We start from the raw sequence: 15077 nt of genomic DNA on the forward strand, positions 1-15077 counted from the left end.
GTTACCCACAGTTATTTGCAAGTGGGTGTCATCCAATAGGTACGTATGTTGTGTGCACAAACTTGTACCTTGAGGTATAATGCGGTATATTTTCAATACTCTGGACCCTGATTGTGATGCAAGTAGTGGTGGATTTTCCAAATTTTCAGGATTTCTGAACGCTGGGTTTGCTGCTACTCTTCTTTTGATATGTGTTAGTTAGGAAGCAAAGTGGTGAAGGAAACAAAATGTGCATGTTGGATTTCTGCAAGGATGATATATCAAAAAGGGCACCTGGCTAGGCCCTGATATGCCCAGGTGGGTATACAATATTATGACACAATAAAATCAGGGCGCGAGATCACATATGACCCCAGAAAGTAATATCTTTCTGGAATACCAAAAAACTAACAGTGTAACACGACCCCCAGCGACATCCTTTTTGTTGTAATGTACAGTGTACAAAGTTACAATATGTTTGTTTTTTGGTATTCCAGAAAGAGATTACTCTCTGGATAAACACACGTTTCAATGTAAATATTTGGTCACAAATGAGAGCAAATGTGTATTGTATTAGTCAAGTCCTTTAGATTGAATTGGATGATGCTTAATGGTACTACCAGTGCTCTAATTGTATAATATGTCTGCCTTGTTGGGACAGAATGTAAATAAGAAATTGATGTGTTGAATAAATAATTTAGGGTCAAAGATTTGTGCTGACTTACTACGAAGAGTCAGTATATGTTGTGAGACATCTGAGGACACCATATGTGATCTCGCACCCTGATTTTTGTGTGTGATAATATTGGATTTCTGAAAGGGCATAGGCTTATTTTGCCATGCACTCCTGGAACCAGCGGTATCCATCGCTCATCTTTGTGGAAGCTCCCTGGGCCACAGAGTCTGAGAGCAGGCATATTTCATCTTGTGCCTAGCTTGAATCCGGCTTTGCCACTGAGGCTCAGCTGTTTCACTTGCTGGTGTGTTGGTGTCATGGGAGACATCTGGACATATTGTCGCTTTCGTCATTCTCTGAACTGTTTATTTTCCCTTGCCGTGCTCCCATGGCGAACCATGGCTTCTAGGGGCAGGGGTGGTCAAGGAAAATCACAGTAGAACATTTGAGGAAAGAATCTCTGGATCCCACACATGTCTCTGTGCACGGACAACGTTTTGGCAAGTCTGGAATGCCACAATGCAAGTCTGAATGATGAGAGACTGACCCACGTTCTTGGCAGGAAGTGATTCCTAGGTGCACACCACGCACCTGGCAATAGTTGATACTGCCGACTTCTTCCTGATCAAAGAGAAAATGAAATGTTTTTGAAATTGAGCACATTGGTGGTACCCAATGCGTCTGCATAGCTCATCTCTGAACTGAAAACAATTAGCTTCGAGGCGCTTCATGTTGTGAACATTCATAATTCAGTGTCTACAGCAGCACAAAAGAGAGTCCAAGCATTAGAAGCAGTCCACAAAATGAACTAACAGGCATGTAAGTCAGTTTTTTAATGAATGTGTCCAGCGTGGTCAGCCCTTTTTTACTAGCTTTTGTGGCAGCCATCGTAACAGCATACAAAATAGTATGAATGCCAGTTACCTGTGAGCTGTCTATTAAAGTAAAGAGTGCATGGCCTCTTGCACTGTATCTTCAGAGGCTAGTAGAGATGCAATCTCTTTGACCACTGCAGAATGTGCTTCAAGTTAAGACTCTTCACTGCGGCACACTCTTAGATGCATGTTTTGCAGGCATGCCATATGAAAGCTCAATTTTGGATATTCTAATGGTCTTAACTTGAGGCTCGGCCAGTGTAGGAATTTGAATTGTGATGGCCTGGGTGGATTCAGAATAAACCCACAGAACTTTAACTTGTGTACTCACAGTAGCTAGAGTTGGAACCCCCAATAGCAACATAACAGGACACATTGAATTGCACCAGATATGAGCCATTAGATAAGTTGTGCAAATGACTGTGAAAGAATGCAATTGGTGTAACATGAACAGTGCATTTAGTGTTACTGTCACAGGAATTCTCTGGCTCTGTAACCACGCAGACCATGCGAGTGGACCCTTTTTGCATTCACATGAGTACAGTGGAATATCTGTGTCAGTTGCTGGAGTCTACTTGGTGGAGGGCCTCATTATATGAATGAATCTTAATAAAGAGTGCTACAGACTTACATGTGTATTCCTTTGGCTCAGAACCTAACCCATTCTGACACTGCTTATTTAGACCTAGTTCAGGAAGGATGTTTTTCTGTTGTGGATAAGCCCCCGGTTCCTCTAGGTATTTATTTGTGCTTATTGTGTATGTGGGGAAAAAAAACAAGTCGGCTCTACTTCTCGAATCCTACTTCTTGCTGATTTGATCTAGCTGCACACATAGTGACGTACCTGATCTTGAATACTCTCTAGACTACCTTTCAGCACCCATCCACTACATGCACTACTCTAAGACACATTGCACAATACCTTTGCCATTAGAATGCAGCTATCCCCGCAATAGAAATTTGGTCTAGCTGTACACATGATGATTCTCCTGCTCTCGCATATCCTCCAGACTACCTCTCTGTACCCATACACATGCCTGCTTGACATGGGTGACTAGCAAAGATATGGCCACACCTTCCTATTGGCTAAAATGCACACACATTCTATAATTTTCAAACTAATTTCCCATACTTGGACTTCGGTCCACCAAGGGCGTTCAATCTACAGCGCTTTGGGATAGGGATGTAACGGTATTACGGTATACCGTTAAAGATACCGTGAACTACTTAATTGAACAATAATAACCGTCACATTGTTTATACCGGTATACCGTTCATACCGTTAAGTGTGCTTTTCAATCTGATTTGGAAAGGCTGCAGTAAGCAAGTGCTGCGCAGTCTTGGTAAGGCACTGTTGGATGTGCCGTCTGCCAAGTAGTTTGTTTCAGAGGTTTTTAATGCCATTCCATAAACCACACATGCCCGACACAAAATCAGTATGTTAGCAATAGGAAGAATAAATACAGTGCCAAGAAGGAAAAGGGTTTACTTTTTTTTTTTTTTTATTTACATTTTTCTTTTAAAGCGCTCACACAGCCCGCGGGCATCGAGGCGCTGTTAAAGAATTTGTTTTTGTCTTAGTTGCGTATTTATAACGCGCTTAAACACCCAGAGGTTTCTAAGCGCGGACCCGGGGATCGAACCTGTGTTGCTTCGTGTCGTCTTGCTTCCAATGCACGCACGTTGCCGCTGAGCTATCCTCCCGGGACTTTGGGTTGGCGGCTTTGGGGTTTATATATTTATAATGGATAATGTTTTCTAAACATATGACAATGGGGGATTTCCCTGGTTCTATCATTGAACTTACATATAATAAGTCACACTACGAAATGTACTCATCTCTGTGGGTATTCCCTGCTGCCATACCAAAGGGTAACATGTCCATGATTACTGAACACCTTTTGGCCCGGAAGTAAACTAAAGGCTGCAACGTAAAGAGAGAGTGCGAGTGCGAGTGCGTGTGTGTGTGTGTGTGTGTGTGTGTGTGTGTGTCTATGCGCACAAGCGTATACTACCATCAGACTCCATTGATCTGTGGCATGCAGGTTATCAAGATGGCACCATGTTCATCTTCACCATTAGCCAGTGGGGGAGCTAAAAGCCTAAAAATGATAACCTAAGAAAAGCTATTCAGTTCGCTTTGCCAGTCGCAGCAGGGCTCTGCCCCCCCCCCCTTCTCCACACGTGTGTTTGTGTTTGGTGGAAGCAAGGGGTGGCATTTCAGTGGAAACTATGTTGAAAAGCCCAATTCTGGCCCTGGGTGCCTGGTTTTGTTTGTGATGATAAATCTGACAATTTATGACCTTTTAGAAAATATTTGTTAAGATTAGTTAACTCCACTTGCTATACCACGATAACCATGATATACCGTCATTTGGCAAGAAGTTTATTGTACCGTCATAAAACTAATACCGCGACACCCCTACTTTGGGACCATACCAATGGTGAAAGGCGCAATACAAATGACAATAATGTTAGATTACAGTTGAAAATTGGCATTAGTGAATTTTTTGCATTGATATCATGGTTAAATCCATACATTTTGAATCTGTGTGGCTGTATATTACTACACAGTGGCCTCTGGAGCCCCTAATGATGTATACCCTTTAAAGAATAGCAGATAGCTAACCTCCCTCCCTGGGAATCGCATCTGAACTCAATGCAATAGTGCATTTCTTTTTTTTTTTTTCAGTTGAGGTCCCAAGGGCCACACAACACCTATTTTCAGGGGCCTTTGCGAAATGATGTTGCACAAATTACACATAGACCCTGAGGGGTGATAAGCTTTTAGGGATAAGGTTAGAAACATACACCCTTTGGCAAATAATATGAAAATGCTAATGCTCGAATATTCCTGAAACTCGTGTTCAAAATATTCCATCATCTTAAACTTGTCCATCAAAGTGTAGGGCAAAATAATCATTACAGAATCTTTTTCCACCATGAATACCGACCCAGAGTATTTCCTGGGCGCGAGGAGTGGGGAGAAAATCCAGACATCTAAAACTAAGAAGATGAAGAGAAAACACAATATATTTTAAAAAAAATAAAGGCCCATGCTTACACATACGTTGACGGCATACATTGCACGTGAAATAAACACATGGGAATATATATATTAAGACCATTTACAGTTGTGCGTACAGTGTCTGTTGTAATCTTAACAAAGGGAAATGTATCTCCTCTTTTATTGGAATTTACGCCTTCTGAAACAGCAAGCCACTACGGAACTTGTGAGAAATTACAAAGCATCTATTTATTGTGAAAAACAATCAGTGGATTAGTCTGTATGCCACTATTGCATTCACGGTGTGCCTTTCTATACAGTGCAGCCTCAAAAACTGTCTCGAACCGTTAACACAGTCAATGGTACCTGGGTTGCTCTTACAAGTATTGTGTTCTGAGACCGCTTAATTTCGCAGACAAAAATCCTCAAAGCTTGTCTGCAGAGAAAAAGAAAGCAGTCGTATGATTTTCTTATCTTCCTTTTCTAAGTGGGAGGATGACAGTTGCAGAAGTATCTTCTGAGACATTTTATGTGAAAGTAAACCTTGTCCTCAAAAGAAAGCTTGATTTCCTTTTTATTAATTGAAAAGCCTGCATTCCCCCCCCCCCCGTTCGCTCTTGACCTGCAGATCTTATTACATTTTTAGAAAATATATTGGCCAAGAGTTTACTCCATGAGGCCCAACACTTATCCCAAATTACCCAAATGTTTTACAAGGCTTGCATCATTTGCCTTTGTGTCTCACAGAATTATATTTTCAGTTGTGTGGTGATGCTGATCAGGCTTCCCCATCTGCCCCATGTCCCAGGGCATACAGATGCACTGAAGTGGTGAAGGCTACAGACCATTCCAACATAGCGGCACGGCAATTTAGATGAGCGTACAATGACCAAAGCCTTCCCAACCTGCCCGCCTCAACTCCCTGTGCTTTCTACCCCATTGGCTGCCATGTAATTAGGCATTGTTTTTCTAAAAGTAAAATGAATGTGGTCTGGCAAATGGTGGATGGGAAAAGGTTTACCCTGGGTGCCTGAGAACCAGCTGTAAGATGTTGGTGTCTTGAAAATGCTCTACTGAGCACAACCCTTTCCCTGATAAATGCTTGAGTCTTCAACACCAGTACTGGCTTTTTTTGTGAGCCTTTGCTTGCCAATGTAAGTTCTTCATAGTTGGCCCCAACAGCTGCTGTGAGCATTGACTGTGTTGGTTGGTCTGGAGCGTGGCCTGCTTGGTGGCTTGCTGTGCCTGTTGGAGGACCAGCATATATAGGCCCACCAATGTCAGGAGCTGGTGGAGAGCTATGTTTTTCTGGTTTGCCACAGGACCACAGCAAGGTTTAGAATTAATCTTAACCTCTGGTATCACTCTGAGCAACCCTCCAGACAATCGTTCATTGCCTGCCAAGCCATTACAAAAGGGGAACGACCGTATGCAAATCAGGCTTGGCCCCAACCCAAAAGGGCCAGTCCAGCCTAAACTGGTGGTCACATCCCTTCTGCACAAGACCACAAGCATCCCCAAAAGGTTTTGCCCGCGTTGGGCCTCATCAGTGAGGGTTAGTTTGGGTCTCTAGGCCCAAACCTTCCAGCCACAACCTCTTTATTTTTGCTTTGTCAGAGGAGCAACCGAGGACCAATTGACTGGTAACCCGAGGGGTGTCCGGTCAATTGGTCGACAACAAACTGGTCGACTGCAATTTGGTCGACACCATTTGGTCGAATTTTTTTTTTTTTAATATATATGTGTTTTGTGGGTTTTCGTGTGGGGAAAAAGAAAAAAAAGGGGGTTGGGGGGGGACCCCCCCAAAAAAAAACAAAAAGGGGTAAAAAAATAAAATAAAAAAAAATCGACCATTTGGCATTCGACCAAATGGTGTCGACCAATTGTCCTGTCGACCAAATGTTTTCGACCAATTGACTGGTAACCCAACCGAGGATCTCTGTCCGCGCACTGACTGGTCTTCCTTTGGGTATGCATAGCTGATCCAAGGGTACTTTGAGGTGAGACTGAATTGTGGATCCCCGGTTCACTGCTGATCAGAACAATGGCTGCAATACTGGCTGGTGCCCGATGATGGTTTGTATGGTGCATCGTCTGGTGTGTAGATGGACTGGGGTTCCTGTTGAACATCAGGTAAGCCGCTTTGGCCTGCCTTGCTCTGCTTTGGGTCAGGGAGAGGGGACAATCACTTGGGCATGCAGCTACCTTGCTGGAGTCCCAACAACGTTTTAGTGCCAAAGTTGGGTATAGGTAGGTGTCAGAGGGGTCTGGGAAGTATCCTTCGCCATTCTGCGAGGTTTGAAATTGCTAGGAGCTATTTAACTTCTGGATAGGGCCAGGAAGTGTCTTTTTCGTGTGAAATGAGCTACGTTTGGCTCTCCTGTGCTGTGGGTTTCATTCACTTTGGCCTCTCCTTGACAGTCTCTTGGCTTTGCCAGTGTGTTCGTCAACACAACTCACTCTTCCATCACCTTGCTTTCACAATCTTCATAAGTGCTTATTACTTGCTTTTCACTTTAAAGATTAATTTTTTGTCGTGTTAAGGATTTCAAAGGCACAGTACACTCCAGACCCGGACTCTTTCTACTGGCCAGGTATGCAGTGCACAATTAAAACACTTTAATTTTATTGATTACGAATTCAGTTTGAGAAGGCACCCAACCCGTCTCACACGGCCCTTTACAAATACCCCGGGTCACAATGAACCAGGCTGGTGTGTAATCATAATAATACAATATTTATATTTAAATTCCAATGAAAAATCACACAAATTTAATATAGGGCAGCAATCACCATCGTGGTGATAATGACACTGTAAATTGATGGAAATACTTTGTTTGACATTGTTACATAAAATATACAATGCACAATTGAATAAAGGCAAGATTACTTTTCGGGTGATATTTTCTGATAGCACCACAGTTAATATTTCCCCCTGCAACATTCCCTCAAACCCCTGTTAACCGAATATTGAGTGGGTAGAAAGGAGTAGCAAGGAGTCGGGTATACTATACAAAAAACAAAATGAAAATCCGACCTTCCACCCCTGAATGGGAGGCTAAATCGGATTGAAAACCTCTAAAATTGAGCAAAATAGCTCTCGGTAATTACTCAGTAGTTATTTTACAGGTGCGGTTGAATGAATGAGGTAAAAATGAGTGTGGCTGTATCAAGTAAGTGAGAACACTAGCAAACTACAAGGTAATGTACTAACAGGCATACAGTTCAGAAAATCGTTTTTGGAAGGCAAAACACAGTGCAGCAAAATCACACGCAGAGAAAGTACATTTGCTTAATTTCACAGGTTAAAATTGACAAAACAGTTTGGAATTTAGGCTAACAGGCAAAATCGGAACACGGTTTTTATGCTAACGTACCAAGGCACCCTATCATAACAATAAGGTCCAAGCTGCTGGTTAAATAATTCAAAAAATGTTTTTGAGCAAAAATAATTTAGATGTACAGTTTATCAAATACTGAAAAACAAATTGGTGGCTATGTCTAGCTTTAAAAGCAATCAAGACTCTATTAAAGAGGGAAAACAAAGGAAAAGGAACATTTGGTTTATTAGTTGTGTTACAAAAGTCCAAATTGGACCATTAGTTGTATTACAGACGTCCGCATTGGACCAGAGAGTCAATAGGAAAATGCATAAAAAACAATGAAAACATTGTGACACTTAGTCTATAATTAAACAATAATACGACAAGATATTTAAACACGAATACATTGAACATTACCGAAAAGAACAAAATAAATTCTATTTGATTTGTTTGATTTGAAAATCAAGAAAACACAAAAAAATCATATGTCTCCACACTATATTGTGCTGAATTTTTTCAAATTGTTAACTTAGAACAGGTCTGCCAACATGCAGGTGTCTTGCACATCAATGTTCTTTTAGACTTTTTGTCGGGCAAAAAAATCATAGACATCTAAAACACGCTTCGGCAAATAAGCCACCTGTCTGGCAATTGATTCCTCAGGGCGAAAGAAACAACAACAACTGTACCCTGTGTGGAAGCAGACAAAAAATAATACATTTAATTTCTTATTGGACGAAGACATAACTTCTCTATGAATTCAAATGCTAAATTTGATCGAGATTGCTTGTAAAGTAAGTTTTTAGCCAAATGGCAACGAATACCACAGAAATTGTAGACTGTAAAAAATAATAAAGTAACCAAATGTAGTGCTTAGCGAGTAGAACCGGCGCAGAGCATATGGAAAATAGGCCAGAGATGATCTCAACCGCGGGTCAACCTCACATAAGGTGCGGCAGTACAAACTAACACTGTGGAAAAAGATTGTGGGCAGTTCAGGATTCCATAGTTGAAAAAAATTGGAAAGAAGAATTGCACTGTTTATTAAAGAATTCAAGATGCCATGTGGCAAAGGAACAACTGGAATACCTGGCTGTCTAGCTGTTTTCGGGAATGAGTCAGCGTAGTTGCCAAAAATGGAACCGGTTTTGTGGGTAAATGTATAATTCATGGTTCTTAATTTCCATCTTGATAACCTTAAAGATATATCAAAACCAAAAAACATCCATGAGAACGCATACAAATGTCTCACTTCAGGTGAGCGCAAATCATTAAAGAAAAAAGCTTGAAAAGGGCAGTCAATCAGAGCTAAAAAATTATTAAGAAAATGCCTACCTTGAGTTTACAAATGAGTTGGCCAAAATACTGGCCGGTAGATTCCCTTTATTTGGTTAATTGGACCGGGTTGTCTTGATGATAATGTCATCAGTATGCTGGGCTCATTTCGAAGAAATGACTAATCCATTCTGCAAAACAAAGGGGTTCATAAAACGGAAAAACACCTCACGTTAGAGGAACAGTCATATGCAGCAGTGCCTAAATTAGCTGTGTAAGTTAGCAGTGAACACAGCCCCTACCTTCCTTCTCAGATTAAGTTTACATGGTTTACGAACGCGGCCCCGGCAGAAGTGCTCCGACGGATTTACAGTGCACTATTCAAAAACCGCGATGGAGAGGGGAAAAAGGCACCTCACAGGTAGCATATGAAAGTGAAAGGGTAACTCTGGAGGGATGACAGTATGAGATTCTTAACGGGATAGGAAACTCAGTTTTTATGATAAAGGCAGTACACAGGGAAAATCGAATTCAAAACGAAAATTACCAGCTCTACTAAAACTATATTTTCGTGACTAGATTATCAAAAAGAGAAATGCTGCCTGTGAAAAGGGTAAAGCTGCAGTTTTAACCCCCTCACGTCGTGTCTCTTTATGTGGGAATTCATTTATTCCAAATAGTGCTAAGGACATGTACAACAGATTGAAAGGATTGGGAAGGAACAGCGTAAACGCATGGAAATTAAAGGACAGGATACACAGTGGATTCTGACAATTTTAAGGATTTTACTAGGATACTTATAGGATCTCTATGGGATTGGACCTAATAAAAGGTACCAAAGCAAGGGATGCAGTTTGTTTTTACTAGGGAAGGGAAATACTCACAGCAAGCACTTGAATGGGATGGTTTGGACAGCAAACCGGGTTTTTGGACAACGAGGCAAGATCTGGTCCCTGCGCAGCAACGGCTTCTCCTAGAAGGGACAGCTGGGCCTAGTCTGGTCACTGTAGACAGCAAGGTGCATCAGCCGGGCAAGCAGGTAGGGGGGAAAAGCCAGTCTGGTCACAGGATGCTCCCAAAAAAGAGTACCACAGCTTTTCCCCCTTTTTTTCTTCCTGAATTATTGGGATTTTAGTAGGGTTTTAATTCTGGATCCGTGATTCTGTCTGGATAGAGTCTGCTAGTTCTGGCCTGCCTTCTGGAATCTGGCAGGGTGAATGTGGATTTCTGGATGCGCTGGAGCTGGAAAAGTCAGAAGAGTCCAGAGCTCCCTATGCCTCGCCTTTATATAAGGAGCATGACATCACAGGATTTTACGATGGGGCAGACTCAAGCTGGACACACCTCTAAATTGGATAGGTCAGCTGTGGATGTCACCGCCTCCCTGTCAGCCGGTTGAACTCACGAACATGACAGTTTTATGGTGTGTGCTTTATGATGTACAAGGCCATTCCACAGTTACTTTTGCCAAAATCAGTTTTGACACAAAAATGCACCTTTTTTACAATTGTTACGCTTTTGAAAATCACATAGGCAGATTCCATATTTTACACAGGATATACCATTACTCCCAAGTTTTACGATGTTGCTTAATCCTTCTAATAATCTTTTGCAATTTTTGTTGGGAACCGTTTCCCCTAAAAATTCTACAATTTTATATATGCATACATATTATCACAGAGCATGTTTTTTTCATTAATTTTCAAAGCTGTACCATATAAGCTTTCCCCAGAATTGCCATTTTCCTGGCATTTGTGACCCCAACATGCTAGGAAAACCTACAACATCTTATCATAATGGTGCAAACATGATATTTAAACGGTCATCATTTCACTATGTCTTTTGATCACTGAAATAAATGACATAATCTGAATCAAAAGGGCTGGCTTTATTTTTTAAATATGGGCAATCCTGCCAACCCCCAGCCAAATGTCAGGCTCTGGTCATTTTAGCCTGGGGTTGCCATGGATTCTCCTTTGAAGTTAGGCTGTTGAAGCTGAGGAGAAGTGTCTGAGGATTTCACACCTCTGTGCCAGGGCAGTCCGTCTCATTCTGGATCAGTGCCGCTTCATCTGACGAGGGTGCTAGATTCTTCACCTTGGTCCCTTTCATGTGCCCAAGGGGGCAGGTCCACTTGGGGAAGGTGATTCTCTTCCCAGGGGACACAGGGCTCTTTGAAGCCAGGGCCTGCCAAACCTTTTCTGCAGGCCTCACAGTACTTTTATTTATTTATTGTTCTTTTCTTGAACCAGAAACCAAGTTTTTTAGGAATAATTATCGTGTATGTATTCAAAGCAAGCCCCCATCACATTTCTCTGCAAGCACATGGCCTTAGTTTAACATTTCACTTTTTAAAAGGCATTTTTTTGTTTGTCAAAAGCACCCTTTTACACATGGGTTAATTCTTCTGGGATGTCACTTTCACAAATGCAGCTTTTTCTCACATATAGATTCTGAACATTATTTATAGCCCTAGTCAATTTCTAATGCACAGAAATCTGTCCAACAAAAGGGCTCTCCGAAATGAGAGAGAGAGAGATTTTTTTCTTGAAGGGATTATAGTGTGTTAGATTGTTGCTAAAGTAAAATGTTTGCCATGCAAACAGAAATGTAACTCTTGCTTTTCACAGACTTGATCAAATGAAAACAATGCTGTTCTACAGGGTTTATCTGATTCCATGGCATTCAGATGCAAGACACAGGCAAGGCTAGGTTGCATAAAACGAATTTTGTGCTGTTATTAAAACGAAAATGTCACCAGGGCGAAGTCATCCGGAATGCATGTCATTTTTCAAAGCAGCTCATAACTTTTTGTCATTCAGGGGACTGAGGCCATGCAGGCACGTTTTTGTTTGCAGTGTTGACAATGCCTGCCCCACAAGTGCCAGGGTAGGTTTCCATGAAGGGCACAGCTTTGGGATGTTTAAAATAAAAGGAGGACAATTGCAGTGCAGATCCATTCTTCATTTACTTTCTTTTCTTTGAATGAAGAAACAAAGTGCAGCTTTATTTTGGTAGCTGCTAAATGCAGTTTTGTGATGCCGGGGAATAGGTGCTCAGTAAACACAGCGCCGCCATGGTTTCTTGGTAACTGCTAAATGCAGTTTCGTTGTAAGGGGTCTGCCTAAGGCCTTAAAATACCCCACAGTATTCAAGTGTTCATTACATGTGTTTCACACATGCTTTCATTTCATTCGTAGACTTATCAAAGCTTTCCTTTAGTATGGTATTCAATAATGCTTGCTTTATATCCAAGTTCCTTTACTTCTAGTTCAGCGTTTGCTCATGGTGTTCAAAAACCCCTTTCTTTGGGTTGATCATCGATTGCACACATAATTCAGTTAATCTGGCATTAACATTTGCCCAGTTGTTGCCCCAGGAGTGCCCCGCTTAGTGTTCCCTTCAATTCACTCACCGGTCCTCATGGGCTCCTGTGGCATTCTCTTTGTTTGTTCTCCTTGTGTTCTCTGGCACTGCGCACATTTTTCAGGAGCTCTGCGAGCAGCGCTCGTCTTCTGCGAATCTTGCTGTAGGTTGCCGGTAGCTCTGCTCTTCATTTGCGGATGCTACTGGTCACCTGCAACACCTGGGAGTCTTCCGTGCCTCACAGCTCCAGCTGTGGGCACCAGGCAGAGGAGACTCTGGCAGACTTGACCCTCTCACAGCCCACTCAGGCCCAGCGTCATGGTCTCTCCTCAGCAGTAGCTGACGTCCTGGCCTCCAGGCAGGACTCTCCTCGGCAGCCCCCTTCTGCGCAGGAATTCTCCCTCTCAGGTCCATCTCTCCCAGTCCGACTTCTCTCCTGCTGAGTTCCCCCTTCCTTGCTGGCAGCTCCACCTTTATGCACCTGTGACCTGTTAACAGGTTGCAGGTGCGAGCCCTTGAGTTCAATTGCCCACCCACAATAACTTATGTTCTCTGGATATGCCTGACCTTCACAATAGTTTCCAGGCCTCTTCCTCATCTCAGTACCGGAGTGGTGTGACCAAGGGGAAATAAAAGGAAATGAATGTCGACAACCTATGAAGGTAGAGGGAGGGTAGGGTTTATTTTCACAAGGGAAAGGGGGATACCACACCTCGTCTAAAGACATCCTCCCCTGCCCCCCACTTCCCAAGGACCCTCCACACAGTTGATCATCCCTCGCATCTCCACCCCCAGGGTCAGGATCCGAAAGGGATGTCCTTTCCCTGGCCACCTGAGAAGAGCATCCAAGGGCAGTAGGTGTGAAGATGCCCTCAGGTTTCTCACATCCCCGGAACAATCTAAAAGTGACAGATTAGGAGGGTGGGGTGAATTAGTCAGTTGGGAAGCAGTTAACTGCTAGGATGATGTCTGTCTTGCAAGCAAACTAATACATTCTTTTGCTCAACCATTTCTGAATTCTAAGGCAATCAACGTTTTTGACGATCACAACACTAGTACCGGAATGTAAAAAAGAATAACGCAAGCCCAAGGACAGAATGAGTCAGTATAAGCAAAACAAACAATTATGAGTGGGGCACAGTAAGGTGGCAGATTGAACTAGTTGGGGAGTGTTGCCTCCATATAGCTTCCTTGATTGTCAAACCTTGATGTCTGGAATGCAAACGCACAGATCATTATTTGTTTATGCTTTGTTTTAGAATGGTGTGACAGGAAGTGTAGCGTCTGTGCTAATGGGGCGAGAGACCTGGCTCTTGACTTGGGGTTGTGGTGGCCAAGCTTGGGCACCTTCCCAAGGGCCCCCTCGGCATCAGCCTCAGTTTGCAGCAAATAAGGAGATCAGAAACAGACTGGTGGTAAACTAAGCTTCTTTTATTAGAAAGCAAATGCACAGCATACAGAGGCATCATCAGCGGAGAAGCAGGAAAACACAGGAGGACAAGTGTCCAGGCAGTCAGCACACGCAGCTCTCTAAGGACTACTTCTAGAGTGCAGGTTATATAGTTTATACTAAGCAATTACTAATATATTATAGCACTTTCACAATGGAAGTTGCTACTTGGCATGATATTGCAGACATTTGGAAAGAACTGTCGACATCTCCCTTGTGACGCAGCCATGCAGGGACATCGTGTGGTATTATGGATATACAGCGTTCTCAGAAACCCTACTGTTAAATCCCATATATGGTGCTAATGCTATACTTTTAGAGAATAAGCGGAAGACAAAGTCTGATGTGTCATCTGCCCTAGGGGGGGTTTGTGCATGTCCGCGGTGCTGCGTGCACAGGGAGGCAGAGGGATGATCTGAGGCCTAAATGTATGAGAGCGAGCCGAATGTTGTATACCATAGTATAACATTACAATCCTGCATGACATAGCATCGCATAACATAGCATCACATCGTACAAAGCATAGCAATCCTGTCACATCAGGGTTCACTGTGTGCATCTTGCTGAGAGACTTCACTCTGGCCTTCCAAATGGCCTCATAGCCCATGCTGACGATTATGGCGGCGAGTGCTTATAATGAGGCTTGACACATTTAGGTATCATTTTTTGTTTCTTTTCATACTCTAAGAGCTCTTTATGACTTATCTGGTCTCCATTGGTACTGCCCGTTTGTCTGGGCTTTCCCTCCATTATCTCAGTGTCTTTCCATTTAGCCTTTAGTTACCTTGAACAACCTCCGATTCTCCTTTCATTTTCACATAGATTCTCAGGTTTTGTCCAGCATGCCTTATTCCCCACCTTTCTGCTCGGTTGTTGACCAAAGGTGATTCCTAATGAACAATGTCATAATGTTTCTTGTTCCTGTAAAATAATTCGCTTTCAACAAGAATTCTTGATTCTTTAACAAAACTTCTGTTCTCTGCATATGTTAGATTAGCATGGATTGATTTGACTGAATATCTTTCAGTATCTGATTGGCATGAATTTACCTTTTGCAGTATCTTTTCGGTATAGCACGCTTTCTTTAAAATAACCATCATGAGATTTGGGTTTTCCAGCTGGCATG

General features: G+C 42.5%; 1 protein-coding gene across 1 annotated transcript in view; it reads left to right on the forward strand.

The window, feature by feature from the left end:
* DNAJC11 (DnaJ heat shock protein family (Hsp40) member C11) overlaps positions 1-15077 on the forward strand; it is a 1722882-nt gene that overhangs the window by 34224 nt on the left and 1673581 nt on the right. The gene's annotated exons all lie outside the window — the stretch shown is intronic.

This window comes from Ambystoma mexicanum, chromosome 8 (assembly GCF_040938575.1).
Source record: "Ambystoma mexicanum isolate Mex_15411 chromosome 8, UKY_AmexF1_1, whole genome shotgun sequence".
NCBI lineage: Eukaryota > Metazoa > Chordata > Amphibia > Caudata > Ambystomatidae > Ambystoma > Ambystoma mexicanum.